The sequence below is a fragment of the Ascaphus truei genome, chromosome 20 (assembly GCF_040206685.1).
Source record: "Ascaphus truei isolate aAscTru1 chromosome 20, aAscTru1.hap1, whole genome shotgun sequence".
Classification (NCBI taxonomy): Eukaryota; Metazoa; Chordata; class Amphibia; order Anura; family Ascaphidae; genus Ascaphus; species Ascaphus truei.
Window position 1 is genome coordinate 26,482,319 of NC_134502.1, and position 21,751 is coordinate 26,504,069.

At 52.5% G+C, this 21,751-nt stretch overlaps 2 protein-coding genes across 13 annotated transcripts in view; both read right to left on the reverse strand.

The window, feature by feature from the left end:
• The window catches only part of LOC142471047 (bestrophin-2-like), a 92,088-nt gene extending 85,750 nt beyond the window's left edge, over positions 1-6,338 (reverse strand). The window contains exon 1 of the mRNA XM_075577847.1: positions 5,962-6,338. The gene's annotated coding sequence lies outside the window, so the exon portion shown is untranslated. The remainder of the gene's footprint in view (positions 1-5,961) is intronic.
• Positions 1-12,275, reverse strand: part of LOC142470810 (bestrophin-2a-like) — a 60,101-nt gene extending 47,826 nt beyond the window's left edge. Inside the window, exon 1 of one of the 12 annotated variants that reach the window (XM_075577557.1) lies at positions 12,162-12,275. The gene's annotated coding sequence lies outside the window, so the exon portion shown is untranslated. The other 11 variants (XM_075577556.1, XM_075577563.1, XM_075577559.1 and 8 more) reach the window with 11 other exon arrangements.
• Positions 12,276-21,751: the final 9,476 nt, after the last annotated feature.

The following is a 21,751-nucleotide window of genomic DNA, read 5'->3' on the forward strand; positions in this document are numbered from 1 at the left end:
AAGGCACTCACGAGGGAGGTTACTGCAGTAACATGTTACAGGGGCAATAAGGCACTCAGGAGGCGGGTTAGTGCAGTAACATGTTACAGGGGCAATAAGGCACTCAGGAGGCGGGTTAGTGCAGTAACATGTTACAGGGGCAATAAGGCACTCAGGAGGCGGATTACTGCATTAACATGTTACAGGGCAATAAGGCACTCAGGAGGCGGGTTACTGCAATAACATGTTACAGGGGCAATAAGGCACTCAGGAGGCGGGTTACTGCAATAACATGTTACAGGGGCAATAAGGCACTCACGAGGGAGGTTACTGCAGTAACATGTTACAGGGGCAATAAGGCACTCAGGAGGCGGGTTAGTGCAGTAACATGTTACAGGGGCAATAAGGCACTCAGGAGGCGGATTTCTGAAGTAACGTGTTACAGGGGCAATAAGGCACTCAGGAGGCGGGTTACTGCAGTAACATGTTACAGGGGCAATAAGGCACTCACGAGGGAGGTTACTGCAGTAACATGTTACAGGGGCAATAAGGCACTCAGGAGGCGGGTTAGTCCAGTAACATGTTACAGGGGCAATAAGGCACTCAGGAGGCGGGATACTGCAGTAACATGTTACAGGGGCAATAAGGCACTCAGGAGGCGGGTTACTGCGATAACATGTTACAGGGGCAATAAGGCACTCAGGAGGCGGGTTACTGCAGTAACATAATACAGGAGCAATAAGGCACTCCGGAGGCGGGATACTGCAATAACATGTTACAGGGGCAATAAGGCACTCAGGAGGCGGGTTACTGCGATAACATGTTACAGGGGCAATAAGGCACTCAGGAGGTGGGTTAGTGCAGTAACATGTTACAGGGGCAATAAGGCACTCAGGAGGCGGGTTAGTGCAGTAACATGTTACAGGGGCAATAAGGCACTCAGGAGGCGGATTACTGAAGTAACATGTTACAGGGGCAATAAGGCACTCAGGAGGCGGGTTACTGCAGTAACATGTTACAGGGGCAATAAGGCACTCACGAGGGAGGTTACTGCAGTAACATGTTACAGGGGCAATAAGGCACTCAGGAGGTGGGTTAGTGCAGTAACATGTTACAGGGGCAATAAGGCACTCAGGAGGCGGGTTAGTGCAGTAACATGTTACAGGGGCAATAAGGCACTCAGGAGGCGGATTACTGAAGTAACATGTTACAGGGGCAATAAGGCACTCAGGAGGCGGGTTACTGCAATAACATGTTACAGGGGCAATAAGGCACTCAGGAGGGGGGTTACTGCAATAACATGTTACAGGGGCAATAAGGCACTCAGGAGGCGGGTTACTGCAGTAACATGTTACAGGGGCAATAAGGCACTCACGAGGGAGGTTACTGCAGTAACATGTTACAGGGGCAATAAGGCACTCACGAGGGAGGTCACTGCAGTAACATGTTACAGGGGCAATAAGGCACTCAGGAGGCGGGTTAGTGCAGTAACATGTTACAGGGGCAATAAGGCACTCAGGAGGCGGGTTACTGCAGTAACATGTTACAGGGGCAATAAGGCACTCAGGAGGCGGATTACTGCATTAACATGTTACAGGGCAATAAGGCACTCAGGAGGCGGGTTACTGCAATAACATGTTACAGGGGCAATAAGGCACTCAGGAGGCGGGTTACGGCAGTAACATGTTACAGGGACAATAAGGCACTCAGTAGGCGGGTTACTGCAGTAACATGTTACAGGGACAATAAGGCACTCAGGAGGCGGGTTACTGCAATAACATGTTACAGGACCAATAAGGCACTCAGGAGGCGGGTTACTGCAATAACGTGTTACAGGGACAATAAGGCACTCAGGAGGCGGGTTACTGAAATAACATGTTACAGGGGCAATAAGGCACTCAGGAGGCGGGTTACTGCAATAACATGTTACAGGGGCAATAAGGCACTCAGGAGGCGGGTTACTGCAATAACATGTTACAGGACCAATAAGGCATTCAGGAGGCGTGTTACTGCGATAACATGTTACAGAGGCAATAAGGCACTCAGGAGGCGGGTTACTGCAATAACATGTTACAGGACCAATAAGGCACTCAGGAGGCGGGTTACTGAAATAACATGTTACAGGGGCAATAAGGCACTCAGGAGGCGGGTTACTGAAATAACCCCTCCTTTTTCCCCCTTAATACACCATAGTCAGACTCAGATAAAAAGAATCCCAGATGAGACGCACACACACGCACACACTGACACACACACACACTGACACACACACACACACACACACACACACACACACACACACACACACACACACACACACACACACACACACACACACACACACACACACACACACACACACACACACACTGACACACACTGACACACACTGGCACACACGCACACGCACACGCACACGCACACGCACACACACTGACACACGCACCCTGACACACGCACACTGACACACGCACACTGACACACGCACACTGACACACGCACACTGACACACAGACACTGACACACAGACACACACACGCACACACACTGACACACAGACACACACACGCACACTGACACACACACACACTCTGACTACACACACACTCTGACATACACAGACACACACACACAGCGCGGTTGTTCCTAATATAGTCCCAGTGTCCAATGCAGCCGTCCCTTACATCCATGTTATTGCCGGACGGTGTTGGAGCTCTATTCTCAACATGGCGTGTGGTCGCGCTGAGGCCTGATAAGTGTGATGTGTGTGTCAGTGTGTGTGTGTGTGTGTGTCTGTGTGTGTGTGTCAGTGTGTGTGTATATTAGTGTGTGTGTGTGTGTGTGTGTGTCAGTGTGTGTGCGTGTCAGTGTGTGTGCGTCAATGTGTGTGTCAGTGTTTGTGTGTGTCAGTGCGTGTGTCAGTGTGTGTGTGTGTGTCAGTGTGTGTGTATATTAGTGTGTGTGTGTGTGTGTGTGTGTCAGTGTGTGTGCGTGTCAGTGTGTGTGCGTCAATGTGTGTGTCAGTGTTTGTGTGTGTCAGTGCGTGTGTCAGTGTGTGTGTGTGTGTCAGTGTGTGTGTCAGTGTGTGTGTGTGTGTCAGTGTGTCAGTGTGTGTGTCAGTGTGTGTGTGTGTGTCATTGTGTGTTATCGCGTTGTGCTTTCACAGCCCAGTATCCGGTCTCCCCTCCGCTCTCTGTGTCAGTGTGTGTGCGTCAATGTGTGTGTCAGTGTTTGTGTGTGTCAGTGCGTGTGTCAGTGTGTGTGTGTGTCAGTGTGTGTGTCAGTGTATCAGTGTGTGTGTCAGTGTGTGTGTGTGTCAGTGTGTCAGTGTGTGTGTCAGTGTGTCAGTGTGTGTGTCATTGTGTGTTATCGCGTTGTGCTTTCACAGCCCAGTATCCGGTCTCCCCTCCGCTCTCTGTGTCAGTGTGTGTGCGTCAATGTGTGTGTGTGTGTGTGTGTGTGTGTGTGCGTCAATGTGTGTGTCAGTGTTTGTGTGTGTCAGTGCGTGTGTCAGTGTGTGTGTGTCAGTTTGTGTGTCAGTGTATCAGTGTGTGTGTCAGTGTGTGTGTATATGTGTGTGTGTCAGTGTGTGTGTGTGTATATGTGTGTGTGTCATTGTGTGTTATCACATTGTGCTTTCACAGCCCAGTATCCGGTCTCCCCTCCGCTCTCTGTGTCTGTGAGTGCAGGGGATGTGTTTCTGCTGCCTGTCTCTCACTCTCGCTGTGTGCTTGACCAGCTGTCTCATACACTCATCCTTTGTCTCCTCTGTGAGTGTCAGGCTGTCTCTCTGTGTCTCTCTGTGTCTTTCACTCTCACAGCCCCCTGGGCTCTCTCTCTCACGGTCCCCTGGGCTGTCTCTCACAGTCACCTGGACTGTCTCTCTCACAGTCACCTAGGCTGTCTCTCTCACAGTCCCCTGGGCTGTCTCTCTCACAGTCCCCTGGGCTGTATCTCTCACAGTCACCTGGGCTGTCTCTCACAGTCCCCTGGGCTGTCTCTCACAGTCCCCTTGGCTGTCTCTCTCACAGTCCCCTGGGCTGTCTCTCACAGTCCCCTTGGCTGTCTCTCTCACAGTCCCCTGGGCTGTCTCTCTCTCTCTCTCGCTGTGTCTCTCTCAGAATGACAGTTGGATTTCTCTCTCTCTCTGTGTCTTTCAAACCTGACAGCCTGCTCCAACATTCCATCCAATCCCATCGCTCCTGTCATGTGTTGCCAGGCAGACCAGGGATAGCGTCTCCGGTTCCCCATCGCACCTTGTGATAGGTCAAGGGTAGCCAGGCTGTGTAATAAAGGTGCAGCCCTCATGTTATCCTTGGGCCCTGTGAGTCCCACTCCCTTTCACCTACCTAGGGCAAGGCAGGGCCGCAGACTGATTTCCAGAGGCCCAGGGCTACAGTTCTGACCCCTCCCCCCCTGTGTTGCCCCCTTTCACAGCTCGCGAGCCCCCTCTATTTCCCTCCCTCTTCCCATATATTTTTCTCCGTCTCACCTCTCACTCTCCCCCCTCCATCAATTACCCCACCCTCCCTCAATCCCTGACCACCCCTCCCCCCCACACAATTCCCCCCACAAAATACCCCTCTGCCTCCATCAATTACCCCACCCTCCCTCAATCCATGCCCCCCCTCCCCACACAATTCCCCCCACATATTACCCCTCTCCTCACCCTCCATCAATTACCCCACCCTCCCTCAATCCCTGCCCCCCCCCGCCTCACATGTATTTCTCTCCCCTGCGTCTCACTCTTACTCCCTCTTTTCCTCACTCACCCCAGTCTCTCACTCTCCCCCCATCAATTACCCCACGCTCTCTCATCCCCCCCCCTCCCACAATTCCCCCCCCCCTCCCACAATTCCCCCCCCCCACCTCCCACAATCCCCCCCCCACCTCCCACAATCCCCCCCCCCCACCTCCCACAATCCCCCCCCCCACCTCCCACAATTCCCCCCCCCTCCCACAATTCCCCCCCCCCTCCCACAATTCCCCCCCCCCACCTCCCACAATTCCCCCCCCCCACCTCCCACAATTCCCCCCCCCCCTCCCACAATTCCCCCCCCCCCCCTCCCACAATTCCCCCCCCACCTCCCACAATTCCCCCCCCCACCTCCCACAATTCCCCCCCCCCACCTCCCACAATTCCCCCCCCCCTCCCACAATTCCCCCCCCACCTCCCACAATTCCCCCCCCCCACCTCCCACAATTCCCCCCCCCCACAAGATATATACCAAGAAACTTCCCACCCCCAAATACATACAATTTTTTTTTAATTATTTGATTACCACGTGTATTACTACTGTGAAGCGCTATGTACATTAATGGCGCTATATAAATAAAGACATACAATACAATAACATGTTACAGGGATAAAAAGGCACTCAGGGTTACTGCAATAACATTGTGTGTGTCAGTGTGTGTGTGTGTGTGTGTGTGTGCGTCAGTGAGTGTCAGTGTGTGTATGAATATCAGTGTGTGTGTATATCAGTGTGTGTCAGTGAGTGTCAGTGTGTGTGTGTGTATATGTGTGTGTGTCAGTGTGTGTGTGTGTGTCAGTGTGTCAGTGTGTGTGTGTGTGTATATGTGTGTGTGTCAGTGTGTGTGTGTGTGTCAGTGTGTGTGTGTGTATATGTGTGTGTGTCATTGTGTGTTATCACGTTGTGCTTTCACAGCCCAGTATCCGGTCTCCCCTCCGCTCTCTGTGTCTGTGAGTGCAGGGGATGTGTTTCTGCTGCCTGTCTCTCACTCTCGCTGTGTGCTTGACTAGCTGTCTCATACACTCATCCTTTGTCTCCTCTGTGAGTGTCAGGCTGTCTCTCTGTGTCTTTCACTCTCACAGCCCCCTGGGCTCTCTCTCTCACGGTCCCCTGGGCTGTCTCTCACAGTCACCTGGACTGTCTCTCTCACAGTCACCTAGGCTGTCTCTCTCACAGTCCCCTGGGCTGTCTCTCTCACAGTCCCCTGGGCTGTCTCTCTCACAGTCACCTGGGCTGTCTCTCTCACAGTCCCCTGGGCTGTCTCTCTCACAGTCCCCTGGGCTGTCTCTCACAGTCCCCTTGGCTGTCTCTCTCACAGTCCCCTGGGCTGTCTCTCTCTCTCTCTCGCTGGGTCTCTCTCTCAGAATGACAGTTGGATTTCTCTCTCTCTCTGTGTCTTTCAAACCTGACAGCCTGCTCCAACATTCCATCCAATCCCATCGCTCCTGTCATGTGTTGCCAGGCAGACCAGGGATAGCGTCTCCGGTTCCCCATCGCACCTTGTGATAGGTCAAGGGTAGCCAGGCTGTGTAATAAAGGTGCAGCCCTCATGTTATCCTTGGGCCCTGTGAGTCCCACTCCCTTTCACCTACCTAGGGCCAGGCAGGGCCGCAGACTGATTTCCAGAGGCCCAGGGCTACAGTTCTGACCCCTCCCCCCCTGTGTTGCCCCCTTTCACAGCTCGCGAGCCCCCTCTATTTCCCTCCCTCTTCCCATATATTTTTCTCCGTCTCACCTCTCACTCTCCCCCCTCCATCAATTACCCCACCCTCCCTCAATCCCTGACCACCCCTCCCCCCCACACAATTCCCCCCACAAAATACCCCTCTGCCTCCATCAATTACCCCACCCTCCCTCAATCCATGCCCCCCCTCCCCACACAATTCCCCCCACATATTACCCCTCTCCTCACCCTCCATCAATTACCCCACCCTCCCTCAATCCCTGCCCCCCCCCGCCTCACATGTATTTCTCTCCCCTGCGTCTCACTCTTACTCCCTCTTTTCCTCACTCACCCCAGTCTCTCACTCTCCCCCCATCAATTACCCCACGCTCTCTCATCCCCCCCCTCCCACAATTCCCCCCCCCCCCCTCCCACAATTCCCCCCCCCCCTCCCACAATTCCCCCCCCCCACCTCCCACAATCCCCCCCCCACCTCCCACAATCCCCCCCCCCCACCTCCCACAATTCCCCCCCACCTCCCACAATTCCCCCCCCCTCCCACAATTCCCCCCCCCCCTCCCACAATTCCCCCCCCACCTCCCACAATTCCCCCCCCCACCTCCCACAATTCCCCCCCCCCCACCTCCCACAATTCCCCCCCCCCCTCCCACAATTCCCCCCCCACCTCCCACAATTCCCCCCCCCCACCTCCCACAATTCCCCCCCCCCCTCCCACAATTCCCCCCCCCACCTCCCACAATTCCCCCCCCCCACCTCCCACAATTCCCCCCCCCCCCACCTCCCACAATTCCCCCCCCCCTCCCACAATTCCCCCCCCACCTCCCACAATTCCCCCCCCCCACCTCCCACAATTCCCCCCCCCCACAAGATATATACCAAGAAACTTCCCACCCCCAAATACATACAATTTTTTTTTAATTATTTGATTACCACGTGTATTACTACTGTGAAGCGCTATGTACATTAATGGCGCTATATAAATAAAGACATACAATACAATAACATGTTACAGGGATAAAAAGGCACTCAGGGTTACTGCAATAACATTGTGTGTGTCAGTGTGTGTGTGTGTGTGTGTGCGTCAGTGAGTGTCAGTGTGTGTATGAATATCAGTGTGTGTGTATATCAGTGTGTGTCAGTGAGTGTCAGTGTGTGTGTGTGTCAGTGTGTCAGTGTGTGTGTGTGTGTATATGTGTGTGTGTCAGTGTGTGTGTGTGTGTCAGTGTGTGTGTGTGTATATGTGTGTGTGTCATTGTGTGTTATCACATTGTGCTTTCACAGCCCAGTATCCGGTCTCCCCTCCGCTCTCTGTGTCTGTGAGTGCAGGGGATGTGTTTCTGCTGCCTGTCTCTCACTCTCGCTGTGTGCTTGACTAGCTGTCTCATACACTCATCCTTTGTCTCCTCTGTGAGTGTCAGGCTGTCTCTCTGTGTCTCTCTGTGTCTTTCACTCTCACAGCCCCCTGGGCTCTCTCTCTCACGGTCCCCTGGGCTGTCTCTCACAGTCACCTGGACTGTCTCTCTCACAGTCACCTAGGCTGTCTCTCTCACAGTCCCCTGGGCTGTCTCTCTCACAGTCCCCTGGGCTGTCTCTCTCACAGTCACCTGGGCTGTCTCTCTCACAGTCCCCTGGGCTGTCTCTCTCACAGTCCCCTGGGCTGTCTCTCACAGTCCCCTTGGCTGTCTCTCTCACAGTCCCCTGGGCTGTCTCTCTCTCTCTCTCGCTGTGTCTCTCTCAGAATGACAGTTGGATTTCTCTCTCTCGCTTCTCCCCTTCTCCACCTCCATCTACCCCCCGGTTCTGCAGAAACCTGCGCTCTATTCACTTACCTGACTTTGAGTCCACTTTAAGCTCCACCCTCTCCTCTCTCAGCTCTGCTACAGACCCTGACAACCTGGTCAGGAACTACAACTCTGCCCTGTCCTCCTCTCTTGATCTACATGCCCCGCTTTCTCTCTGCCGCACTCGCCCTTCTAACCCTAGACCCTGGCTAAATTCCCACACGCGGATGCTGCGTTCCTCCACTCGTTCCTCTGAACGCCTCTGGAGGAAGTCTCACACTCTCGCAGACTTCCTTCACTACAAATTTATGCTATCCTGTTTCAACTCTGCCCTCTCGCAAGCTAAACAAGCCTATTTTTCTGCACTAATCAACATGCACAAGTCTAACACACGCCGACTGTTCTCTGTCTTTGATACTCTACTCAAACCACCCTCAGCTGCCTCTCCTTCCTCCATCTCCGCTCAGGACTTTGCTGACTATTTTAAGGAAAAGGTGGAATCCATACGGCAGAACATCCCCTCTGTTTCTTCCTCCCATCCTACACCTCTTCCTAACTCTCCTCCTGCCTTCCTTGACTCTTTTTCCACTGTCTCAGAGGAGGATGTGTCGCTGTTGATCGCCTCTTCTCCCTCTACCACGTGCCCTCTTGACCCCATTCCCTCCCATCTCCTAAAACCTCTTGCTCCTACTATAATCCCTACGCTCACACACATTTTTAACTCCTCCCTCTGCTCTGGAACCTTTCCATCATCCTTCAAACATGCAACGGTCATACCATTACTCAAGAACAGCAAGCTTGACCCTACCTGTCTTTCTAACTATCGACCTGTCTCCCTCCTGCCTCTAAACTCCTTGAACGTCTTGTATTCTCTCGCTTGCTCCATTTTCTCAACACCTATTCTCTCCTAGACCCTCTACAATCTGGCTTCCGCACTGCTCACTCCACTGAAACAGACCTCTGTCTTTGGCAGCATGGAGGTCATTACACTCTGCTCATATTACTCGACCTCTCTGCAGCATTTGACACCGTGGACCACCCTCTTCTCCTTCACATTCTCCATACTCTTGGTATTCGGAGCAAAGCTCTATCCTGGATCTCATCCTACCTCTCCCATCGTACTTTCAGTGTCTCTTCTGCTAACACCTCCTCCTCCTCTATTGATCTCTCTGTGGGGGTACCCCAGGGCTCTGTCCTGGGACCTCTTCTCTCTTCTCTGTACACACTCTCTCTAGGTGACCTAATAACATCTTTTGGGTTTAATTATCACCTCTATGCTGACGACACACACATATACTTTTCAACACCTTACCTTACACCTGCTGTACAAACCAAAGTTTCTGAATGTCTCTCTGCTATATCATCCTGGATGGCCCTCCGTCGCCTTAAACTCAACATGGCTAAAACAGAGCTCCTCATACTTCCTCCCAAACCTGGTCCTACTACCTCCTTCCACATTACTGTTGGAAATACAATCATTCACCCAGTAGCCCAAGCACGCTGCCTAGGGGTCACACTCGACTCCTCTCACATTCGCCCCTCACATTCAAAACATTTCTAAAGCCTGTCGCTTTTTCCTCCGCAATATAACAAAGATACTCCCTTTCCTCTGTTGCTCGACTGCTAAAACTCTGACTCAGGCCCTCATTCTCTCCCGTCTTGATTACTGTAACCTCCTGCTGTCCGGCCTTCCTGCCTCTCACCTGTCTCCCCTACAATCTATCCTAAACGCTGCTGCCAGAATCACTCTACCCTTTCCTAGATCTGTCTCAGCATCTCCCCTGCTGAAATCCCTCTCCTGGCTTCCTATCAAATCCCATATCTCACACACCAATTCTCCTCACTTTTAAAGCTTTACACACTTCTGCCCCTCCTTACATCTCAGCCCTAATTTCTCGTTATACACCATCCCGACTCTTGCGTTCCTCTCAAGGATGTCTTCTTTCTACCCCATTTGTATCTAAAGCCCTCTCCCGCCTTGAACCTTTTTCACTGACTACCCACCTTTAAGACCCACCTTAAGACACACTTGCTTAAAGAAGCATATGAATAGCACTGTGGATATTCTGAACACATGATACATAAAGCTTGGCCCCCTGCAGACGCACTTACCAGAACTCCCTCCTACTGTCTCTGTACGTTCTCCCTACCTACCAATTAAATTGGAAGCTCCTCGGGGCAGGGGCTCCTCTTCCTTAATGTTACTTTTATGTCTGAAGCACTTATTCCCATGACCTGTTATTTATATTATCTGTTAATTATTTGATTACCACGTGTATTACTACTGTGAAGCGCTATGTACATTAATGGCGCTATATAAATAAAGACATACAATACAATAACATGTTACAGGGATAAAAAGGCACTCAGGGTTACTGCAATAACATTGTGTGTGTCAGTGTGTGTGTGTGTGTGTGTGTGTGTGTGCGTCAGTGAGTGTCAGTGTGTGTATGAATATCAGTGTGTGTGTATATCAGTGTGTGTCAGTGAGTGTGTGTGTGTGTGTGTCAGTGTGTGTGTGTGTATATGTGTGTGTGTCATTGTGTGTTATCGCGTTGTGCTTTCACAGCCCAGTATCCGGTCTCCCCTCCGCTCTCTGTGTCTGTGAGTGCAGGGGATGTGTTTCTGCTGCCTGTCTCTCACTCTCGCTGTGCGCTTTACTAGCTGTCTCATACACTCATCCTTTGTCACCTCTGTGAGTGTCAGCCTGTCTCTCTGTGTCTCTCTCTCTCTGTCCCCTGGGCTGTCTCTCTGTGCCTCTCTCTCCGTCCCCCGGGATCTCTCTCCGTCCCCTCGGTTGTCTCTCTTACCCCTGATCTGGCTTTCTACATCCCCTGGGCTGTCTCTCTCTGTCCACTGGGCTGTCTCTCTCTCTGTCCCCTGGGCTGTTTCTCACAGTCACCTGAGCTGTCTCTCTTAGTCACCTGAGCTGTCTCACAGTCACCTGGGCTGTCTCTCTCACAGTCACCTGAGCTGTCTCTCTCACAGTCACCTGAGCTGTCTCTCTCACAGTCTCTCTCTCTGTCACACTGGGACGATATAAGGAACAACAGTGCTGTGTGTGCATATGTGTCATTGTGTGTGTGTCAGTATGTGTGTGTGTCAGTGTGTGTGTATATGATGTGTGTTTCAGTGTGTGTGTATTAGTGTGTGTGTCAGTGTTAGGGTGTGTGTGTCAGTGTGTATGTGTGTATATGTGTGTGTGTCATTGTGTGTTATCACATTGTGTTTTCACAGCCCAGTATCCGGTCTCCCCTCCGCTCTCTGTGTCTGTGAGTGCAGGGGATGTGTTTCTGCTGCCTGTCTCTCACTCTCGCTGTGCGCTTTACTAGCTGTCTCATACACTCATCCTTTGTCACCTCTGTGAGTGTCCTGTGTCTCTCTCTCAGTCCCCTAAGATGTCTCTCACAGTCACCTGAGCTGTCTCTCTCACAGTCACCTGAGCTGTCTCTCTCACAGTCTCTCTCTCTGTCACACTGGGACGATATAAGGAACAACAGTGCTGTGTGTGTGCATGTGTGTCAGTGTGTGTGTGTCAGTGTGTGTGTCACTGTGTGTGTGTCAGTGTGTGTGTGTCAGTGTGTGTGTGTCACTGTGTGTGTGTCACTGTGTGTGTGTGTCTGTGTATATGTCAGTGTGTGTGTTGTATCAGTGTGTGTCAGTGTCAGTGTGTGTGTGTCAGTGTGTCAGTGTGTGTTATCGACTTATCGCGTTGTGCTTTCACAGCCCAGTATCCGGTCTCCCCTCCGCTCTCTGTGTCTGTGAGTGCAGGGGATGTGTTTCTGCTGCCTGTCTCTCACTCTCGCTGTGTGCTTGACTAGCTGTCTCATACACTCATCCTTTGTCACCTCTGTGAGTGTCAGCCTGTCTCTCTGTGTCTCTCTCCCGGTCACCTGGACTGTCTCTCTCACAGTCCCCTGGGCTCTCTCTCTCACAGTCACCTGGGCTGTCTCTCACAGTCACCTGGGCTGTCTCTCACAGTCACCTGGGCTGTCTCTCACAGTCCCCTGGGCTGTCTCTCACAGTCCCCTGGGCTGTCTCTCTCTCTCTCTCTCTCTCTCGCTGGGTCTCTCTCTCAGAATGACAGTTGGATTTCTCTCTCTCTGCGTCTTTCAAACCTGACAGCCTGCTCCAACATTCCATCCAATCCCATCGCTCCTGTCATGTGTTGCCAGGCAGACCAGGGATAGCGTCTCCGGTTCCCCATCGCACCTTGTGATAGGTGGAGCTGACCAACTCTATTATTCACACTTTTGTAGCAGGGGCTACATTCTTCTCCTACTAGAACCAATGACGCCCCCACCAAGCCTTACACAACAGAATATTTATAATAACTACATATAATACATTTCTGCCTAACAAATGATACCCAACCAAACACCGGCAGTTATAACAGATGAGATATTTGAATGACAAGTTCCACATTTTGATTCCTTTGTGCACCAACAGGTATCACCTTCCCAGAGATCACCCGTGTCAACTGTTGGTTTGGCCAAATGGGTGGTCCACCTAACTACTGGGACTTCACTGGATACCCATGTGTAGTCATAGGTCAATCTCATGGATGGTCTAGTTTCCAGTTTTGGTCTATGGAAGGGTAATATAGGACCCCTTATTAATGATGCTTTCGAATCACTGGTGGATATGTGTTATTCTGAAGCCAGGGTCACATGTGATGTGTGAGTAGCTCCCGATAGCATTAACTCAGCCCTCTTTCCAAATCACTCCAAGTGCTATAATATTTCCTTCACTTTATTGGAAAAGCAGCAGTAAATACAGGCTCTTGTGGATGGTGTGTAGTAGTGATTTGTAGTTAGAAGCAGGTAGAAAGAGATGGCCTTGCCATAGGAGAGTAACAGAGTGTAAGGAATCGGGGGCCACGTCCATTACGGCATGACCCCTCCTTACCCACTACCAGTACTGCAGCGGCTGCTGCCCCTGCCCCGTCGCTACCCATGCCGCCGCCCAGTGCATACCTTGAACTCTGCAGCCGCCATCTTGGATTCTGGCACTGGTGTTACAGACTCTCAGCTGTGCTCTGCTATTTCCTGGTCTCTCTGCCACTCACGAGCAGCTCCTCGACACGCCTCCACCATGCCCCTCATCCGGATTGGTCACTGTTGCTTCAAATATCCTGCTTTGCCTTCACTTCCTTGCTCTGCATAGCTCGTTGCTTCCTGTGTAGCCTGGAAACTGTGTCGTGCTCCTGTTTGTCTTTACTCCTACAGATTTGAACCGGCTTGTCTGACTTACCTCCCTGGCCCCCGACTTCGGCTTACCCATCACGATTCTTACCTCTCAGACCCTTGGCACGGAAACGGATTTTACTACGGAACTCTCTATACTCCTTAACTCGGCAAGTACAACGACTATTCTGAGTCTTAACCCAGGCCTGGCCACGCTACAACCACATCCCGGACCCGCTACAACCACATCCCGGACACGCTCCCTCTGCTGTCGGTGTGTATATTCAACATCCCACCTCAGTATAGGGGACTGGCCTGGTCTGCGGGCTGAACAGCGTGACACAGAGATGGGTGCTGTGCTCACTGTCTCCAGAGTGGATAAGGAAGTGAGGAGCAATGTGGGTAAAAGGAATAGTCTTGGGACAGACTATCTGTGAACAAAACAGGGGGGAGGGCAGAAAAGCCCATTCTGAGAAGGATCTCAGAGGCTGCAGTAGCAACTCACTGATTACATGCCCAGAGGCAAGAAATGCAACATTGTAACTGTCACGCCTGTATGCCCGCAGACCTGGCAAGACCCCAGTACTGAGGTGGGAAGTGTATTACACCACACACCCACCGCATTGGGAGCAAGCCCGTAGTCTGGTACAGTGTTGCTGGGCCTGTAGAAAGAGTGGTTAGCGATACTTGCAACGTCTTTAGGAGTATGCGTAGGGATAGCCGTGTCCGTGTGCCAATGTCCAAGGGGTCCAGAGAGTAGAGTCGTCGGGGTACAAAGCCAGGTCCAAGGGTTCCAGAGAGCAGCGTGGTCGAGAGCGTAGCAAGGTTCAAAGGGGTACAGAGAGCAGAGTAGTCCAGAACAAGCAGGGGTCAAAGCGAGGGAAATCCAAAGGTAAACACAGGAGCAGGATACAGCAGGGACACAGAGGGAGCACAGCGTAGGTCAGCACACACAGGGAAACAGGAACTATGCAGAGCGAGGAAGAAGTGGACAGACAGGGATTATAAAGGAAGGTGCACCAATGAAAGAGAAGGGAGGAGCAGAAAGAGAAGTGGGAGACGATAGAGATAGGTCAGGGAGAAGAGAAGAAGAGGCAGCCAGGGAAGTGACCAGTAGGGATTGGGAGGAGGAGTCAGGATCGTGACGGAGCAGAGAAGAGGAGCGTGAGCGCGCGCCCTCTGTAAATTGAGCGGAGGGGGCGCGCGCACCAGCCGCGTCACCAGGCGCTCAGAGCGCTGCACCGTGGGAACCCCGCTGGAGGGGAACAGAGTAGCGGACGAGACCTCCAGGGATGGTGAGGTATTGGCCGTGGGTATAGCGTGTGTCTGGGAGCGGGTAGCGTCATTACAGGAGCTTAGGGACCGCGCGGGTGTGCGAGGTCTGCAGGGTATGCGCTGAGGAAGTGGGAGAGAGGTAGAAGGAGCGGGACAGGAGTGGGAAAGGGTAGAAGGATTGACAGGAGATGGGACAGAGGGAGAGACAGAAGGGGAAGGAATCCCCTGAATCGCCACAGTAACATATCACACAGGCACAGTGTGTATGTGCAAACTCCATGCAGCTGAAAATAAGAAACTGACAGGCAGGAGCTGCAAAGGAAAGAGGGGGGGTGAAACAGAGATGTGATTCTTGTTCCATGACACTCCCGGTCTGGTATCTGGAGATACCACTCTAATGAAGTATGTGGAACATATGTGCAATGCAAACATACATAACATAATAATGCAAAGTCCATGTCCACATAACGAGGCGACACCGGCCGGTACCACTGGCGTTGAAATCCTTTAGCAAAGTCTTTTAGCAAAGGATGTTGAGTGGATGCACCGGTCCAGGTTAGCTGGGTGCACCACAATGTCTCTCTGTGAATGTCTCTGGCACTGTTTCTTTTTAAACTTATGGAAGAACAGTCTTTTTGTCTCTGTAGTTTTACCTACAGAGTGCATCCCCTTGTAGGTATGCCAGCTGTGGCAGCCTGTCACTCTAACACCTGGCGTTTGGCAGAAGGAGATGGCTTTTGGCTCCTTGCGGAAGCGGATCGACACTCCTGGAAGACCAGTTGTCGAATCTAGTTCAGTAAAGAGGGCGTCATTCGGGGAGACTCCCTGGAGCTGAGCACTGGGGCTGAACACTACACGGATTTGATCGGGTTCCTGAGGGTGTTAGACCCCAGATGATTGGAGGTACCAGCATTCTTCACATTTCTTTATTAGAGGTGCTGGCTTTGCGTGGCCAGTAAGGAATATCTTCTAGATGAAGGCCACAAAGTTGTTTTTGGTCTCCAGTTCCCTTTGTAGGTCGCAGAGGTGCGAAGTGAACCTAGAGATAGCATGTTCTCCATTGTTTGGGAGGCGCCTTCTTGGTGAACGGAATGGTAGCGGGTTCACCCAACTGCCCGGTCCGTCTTTGACGAGCTCCTTGACCGTTAACATCAGGAATCCTCTATCTCCCATCGATGGTGTTTGCTTGTCGTCGTCCCTTGTGGTCTGGAACGCTGTGCACCCTAAGTCATCGGTGCATTCCTCTTGCACGAGAACGTCTCCACGTATTTTGGTGATACGCCTTTGTGTCTTTTTGTTGACTGCCGTCAGGAGGTTGTTTTCTCTTAGGTCAGGACGAAGAACAGTCTCTTTTGTCCTTGTAAATCCCTTTGTGAAATGTCTCTGCGACTGTCTCTTTTTTGACATGCGAGAGGACAGTCTTTTTGCCACTGTGGCTTCACCTGCAGGGCGCAATCTTTTGCGGCTATGCAAGCCGTGACAGCTGGCTGCCTTGTCGCTTGATACTCTGTGGAGAGGAATGGCTGTAAGTCTCAGCTGTGTCATTGTTCTGAAGGGAACTGTCTGTTTCTTCTCCTTTGGGAAATCCCTTGTCGGTTACCTTCGGGAGGTTACTTTCTTCCTTCGGTGGATTCGACTCGTTATCCTTGGTTGTCTTAACCACTAAGCATCCTAGGCCATTGTCACATCCCCCTGATGTGAGGAGGTTCTTGTCGATCTCAGGGGTATGACCTTGTCTCTTCTCTTCACTTGGCCCTCCTGTTACTTGGAGATGGCCAAGACATGGTTCAGAGAGGGATGTGTGTCCACATTCTGTTATTTCCGTCCTGCGGGCGTCAACAGTCTTGTCCGTGCCCTTTGTCAGTGCACACGTTGCCCACTATCACCCATCCTAGGTCAAGTCTTTGGGCATATGGTGCGTTGTGGGGTCCGTTACGCTGTTTACGGACTTTATGTACCCTCAAGATGTCCCTACCGAGCAGCAGCAAGATCTTGGCGCCTTGTTCTACCGGCGGGATGTAGTTGGCTATTCCTCTGAGGTGCGGGTGATGGCGTGCCACGTCTGGTGTGGGAATCTCGTCCCTGTTTGTGGCCATGTGGTTGCACTCGATGAGTGTGGGGAGAGCTATCTTCATTCTGTTATCCACTGAACGTATGACGTAACCGCTTGCTCTTCTCTCTGTTGTCTCAGTTGACCCTGCACAGGTTCTGAGGGTGTAGGGTGAGGCATTGTCTTGTGAGGTGAATAAGTTGAAGAACTCCGTCTTCGCCAATGATCTGTTGCTTTGGTCGTCGAGGATTGCATACATCCAAATAGCCTTCTCAGGTTGTCCCTGAGTGTGCACTGCGACAAGGCATATTTTGGAGCAGGACATTTTGTCACTTTCTTTTCCGCAAACCTTGGGGGGCTGAGACGTGACAGATGTTGGCTCTCCTTCCTCCCCGCCATGCTCTGTGTGACGATAGGGAGCATTTGGCCCGGGATTAAAGGGGTTACAACCCCATTTGGCCACCCTCTACTCTCATCAGGGAAGCAAGGGGTTAACTGGACTGAGGTCCAGTAATGTGTTTTGCCTTGCTTCCATATCCAAATGTTTATTCCCCTGTGTAAATGTATCGTGTTATGCCAGTGTTTGCATCACCTACATGCTGGGATCCATCCAGGAGGGCAAGGGTTAATATTTCTTTAATGATTATAGCCCTTTGTGTAATTTTCCCGCCTTTTCAGGCACCATTTTGCAGAGTCCCATAGGCCGCCATTAGAGCTCAATGTATTTCAATGGCGGATCTTGCTGTTTTGGACCTGTTTACCGTGAAGACCAGCAGGTGGCATCCGAGAGGAGGAGCGGCGGTTTCCCATTGTAAGTCAATGGGCTCATTGACTTCAATGGAGATTCCTCGACGGCGTTTTCCAGGAACGAGTTGGCTGCCGTCCAAACCGCAAAGCGGATACAATGTCCTTTAAAAGAGTTAAATCACTTTAGTCAAGTTCAATGTTAAGTGGCGTGGGAATCTACAGTTCTAGAGCACCTAGAAATAAAATTCTTTTTGCCCCTAGTTCCTAGGCCTCCCCCCCTCGACCACCACCGGGTCCCCGAATCCTGGACCCCCGAGAAGGATCATGTCGGAAGAGCGGGTCGCGCCATAGGTTCCAATGGCAGCGGCAGAAACAGCTCAGGATTTCGACTAAGTGTGAAAAGCTGAAAATCATGAGTCCATATCTCCGGTTCCGGAGGGTCCAGAGGGCCAGGGTTTGGGGCACCTGTAGGCACTGCTCCGGCATGGCTGCAGAACCATCCTTGACCCTCTTGGACCAACCCGATGGAGTATGGACCCTCTTGAAAGTTCGGGACCTTTGCCATTGATTCCAATGGGGGACCAGCCGCATGGCGGAAAAATGACTAAGTGTAAAATGTTGAAAAGTGTAAGTCCATAGCTCCGGTTCTGGAATGCCCAGAGGGATGGGATTTGGGTGGCATGTAGCCAAGATTCCGGCTTTAATGCATGCCCATTCCCAGCCCCCTCAGACCAACCAGACAGAGTGTGGACGAATGTAAAGATTTGTGAATTTTCTCATAGACTTCAATGGCGGCGGTTCCCCATTGAAAGTCTATGGCAGGAAACTCCATTGACTACAACGGCGGAGTTGCTCCATTGAAACCCACGGCGGCGGAGCCCGTTGTTTTCAATGGGGATTTAGTGAAACGCTAAGATTTCTTTTTAGCGGAGATTTTTATAATAAAATATGAAACGGTTTATGTGATATTTGTGTAACTCCGGTTCTCCAGGTCCTAGCGGGCTGGAACTCGGACCATATGGTGTCCCAGTTCCGGCATTAAGGTCTGGAAAGTTTGGACCCGCTGGACCTACCAGAACCGGGTATTTTAATATGTGTATGTATTAAAATGTATATGGGGTTTGGGTCTGTTCTGGAAACTGCAGACTCCATCTGTTATGTTAATAAGCAGGAAGAGCATCCTGCAGGAATTAACATAGCCCGGTGATCAAAGGCTAATTGCCTAATTGTTTATGCTGGGCCCAGGAACCAAGGAACTGAGTGGTTGTTAAGTGTGATTCTTAACACTAACAATGGAAGTCAAAAATCTGCTTCAAAGAGCTTCAAAGGGATTTTTTGCTAGACAACTCGGCGCCTTGAGTGTAAGAGAAGGGGTAAAATGGTATATAAGTCAGTCACCCCTTACTCAATTGTCTTTCGTGTCTTGATGATTATGAAGAGTGCTGTATGAACTGCCAGTCCAGATATGACTGTTTCATCCTTTCCATCTTAAGTAAGTGTCCATATTTTGCCTGTTATTTGTATATCTTGTGTGTTCACCTTTATCAAGGAATAAATTATATTTTATCACATCTAAGTCTCGTCCCAGTTCAACCCAGTTATTTGGTGTAAATTGCAGCCTGTCGTAAGTCACCGTGACAGGCTTGTAATTAACTGGTGGCAGCGGCGGGATTGAACTGGACCTGTATTACAGTGTACTGAGGGATACTGTAATATAGTGGGAACTCGATGGTAATTGCGAGTTCCTGGTACTAAAGATATTGAACACACAGTGTACAACATATAACACAAGATATGGCACCTCCTCACTGTTCCCCTACTTGTCAGAAGCATTGCCTCCAGAACCAAAGTGCCGGCCATCCGTCTGACTGGAGCCGGGCACCGAGACCGGAGGAGTGCATCAAGTCGGCGCGGGGACCAGCAGCCGGCAAGGCTGAGAGAGAGGCAGCGATCGTGAGCATGAAACCCGGCAGGCTGAGCAAAGATCCACAGCTGCAGCCGCTGTAACCATCAAACCGCCCGGAGAGCAGGGAATGGACCCAGCTCCGGGACGGCAGAGACTTGTGGAGGGAGCGGGTGATCGCGGAGACCCTGAGAGTTTTACAGCCGGAGAGTTAACGGCCGCTGCAGCGGCCAGCCCATTTTCCCTGGAAGAGCTTTCACTGTTGTCTGCGTGGGGAGGGATGTGGTCCCAGGCGGAGCGTAACGAGCTCCTGAGGCTGGCGTTGTCCCGACCCACTTACCTCCTCCCAGCGCCCGGCGCTCAAGCAACTCCGCTCTGGACTCCGTTGCCCCTTGCTGGGGTTAGTCCACCGGTGGCGGAGAAGCACCGGCAGGCACTGCGGCACTGCCAACAAACGGGCCACAATAATGCCCGGTGCCCGGACCGTGCGCGGTCGGGCGAAGAAGCCCTTCAGGGCCAGCGCTCACGAGCTGCGGACAAGATGACCCAGTTAGTGGCATCCTCTGATGGCTCCCGCCCAGCCAGGGCGACAACCCTCCTCGGGACTTCTCCTGGAGAACCTGGACGGGCTGCATCGGCAACAGCGGCGAAGAGCAGCGGCCATCCACCTGATCCCGGCGGAGAACCGGCGGCGGCGGCGGAGAAGAAGCCGCCACTCCGGCATCCTGCCGGCGGCAATTTTATTTGGGGGGTTGGGTTGGGGTGTGCGGGAGGTGGGTGTTTCACATTGTTTGGCGGAGTCGGCGATTCCCAGCAATGACCGGAGCCCCACAATCCACGCCGGCGACCCTGTACCAAAGCCGGGTACTGCTGCGGCAGCTACCCGGGGCTCGCCCATGGCGGCGGCAGCGGCGGAAGAGCCGCGATTCAAGCAAAGTGCCGGAGCCCTTTCTGAGTGGGGGAGGAACAGGGATTGCGGGAGGGGGTTATTTTACCAAGTTTGCATGGAGCCGTGTTTCTCCACAAAAGACCTGGGACCCTTGTCCTGCATCGTTCCCCCTGTGCCAACCCCGGGCGCTGCTGCGGCGGCGACCCGTTGCTACCCGGCCCAGATGATGCCGGCGGCGGCCACTCCAGTCCCCCTGCAATCAGGACCAACGAAGGCGGCGGTCTCTGTGGGGACCAGCGAGGTAAGCCAGACCAAGTCGCAGACTGACCCTGACTTATTTTTCCCTATGACGGTACCCTGTTGTTTCACTATAGGGGTGACCGGGGGGTGGCAGGATATAGGGGTACCAGGGGAGGGGAAGGAAGGGCAGCTTGTAGGGCAGCCAGGCTTCCCCATTACCCTGGCGGAGCAGCAAGGGGACTCTCAGTTAAGAGCCCCACTGTTGCAGCCTTGCTATGGGCTGGAGGTATCAGGGGTTGTGGCAAAGTTAGACCACCCCCAGATTTCAGGGGTTGTGGCAAAGTTAGACCACCCCCAGATTACCTGCCAGCCAGGAGCTAAGGTGGGTGCATTTGCACCAGCAACCCTGAGCTCATCCCCAGTAATGGGGAGACAGTGTCAGGGAGATGGCCTCACTCAGGTGTCCCTAGGATCCAGGCTTGGAGTAGCTATGGAGAAGCAGAGTGAGGGGAGGCTGCAGGTAGGTAGCCAGCATCAGGTCTCAGTGGGAGAAGAAGGGCTAGTGGTAGCCGGGGAGGGACAGCAGCAGTTATGGCAGCTAGAGTTTCCCATTACCCTGGCAGAGCCTCAGGGGGTGTCTCAGATCAGCAACCCCCTGTTGCAGCCTGGCAATTGGCTGGATGTATCAGGGGCTGTGGCAGGCTTGTGATGCCCCAGGGAATCCTGCCAGCCAAGAGCTAAGACGGTTGCATCTGGAGAGGTGCCCCTGAGCTCATCCCTGGTAAGGGGGAGACAAGGTCAGGGAGGTAGGTGCACTCAGGTAGCTCCAGTGTCTGAGTTAGGATTGCCCATTGGGGAGAAGAGTGCAGGTGGGCTGCAGGGAGGTAAGCAGCAGGAGTCATCAGCAGGGGCTGAGGTGATGGGCATAGGGGAGGCTAGGCAGGGAGACACCGTGGAGCAGGGGGAGATAGGGGGTCAGTGGGGTGTCAGGCAGCTGGCAAAAGCTAGGGGTGGGCTAGGTAGGCAGAAGGTCCCTTGTTCTGACTGGCCAGGAGTGAGCCCCCCCTGACAGATTCCCCAGGGTTCCCAAAGGAGGGGCTGTGGGTAGATAGGCAGCCAGGGAGGAGAGTCAGGAGTATAGCAGAGCAGCAACAGGTTGGCACAGGGCCAGGGCAGGTAGGGTCCCTACAGGATAGTGACCTAGCTCCTTCCCAGACTTGGTTGACAAAAAAGCGCTGGTCTGTGCTTGATAGCTGGTTTCTT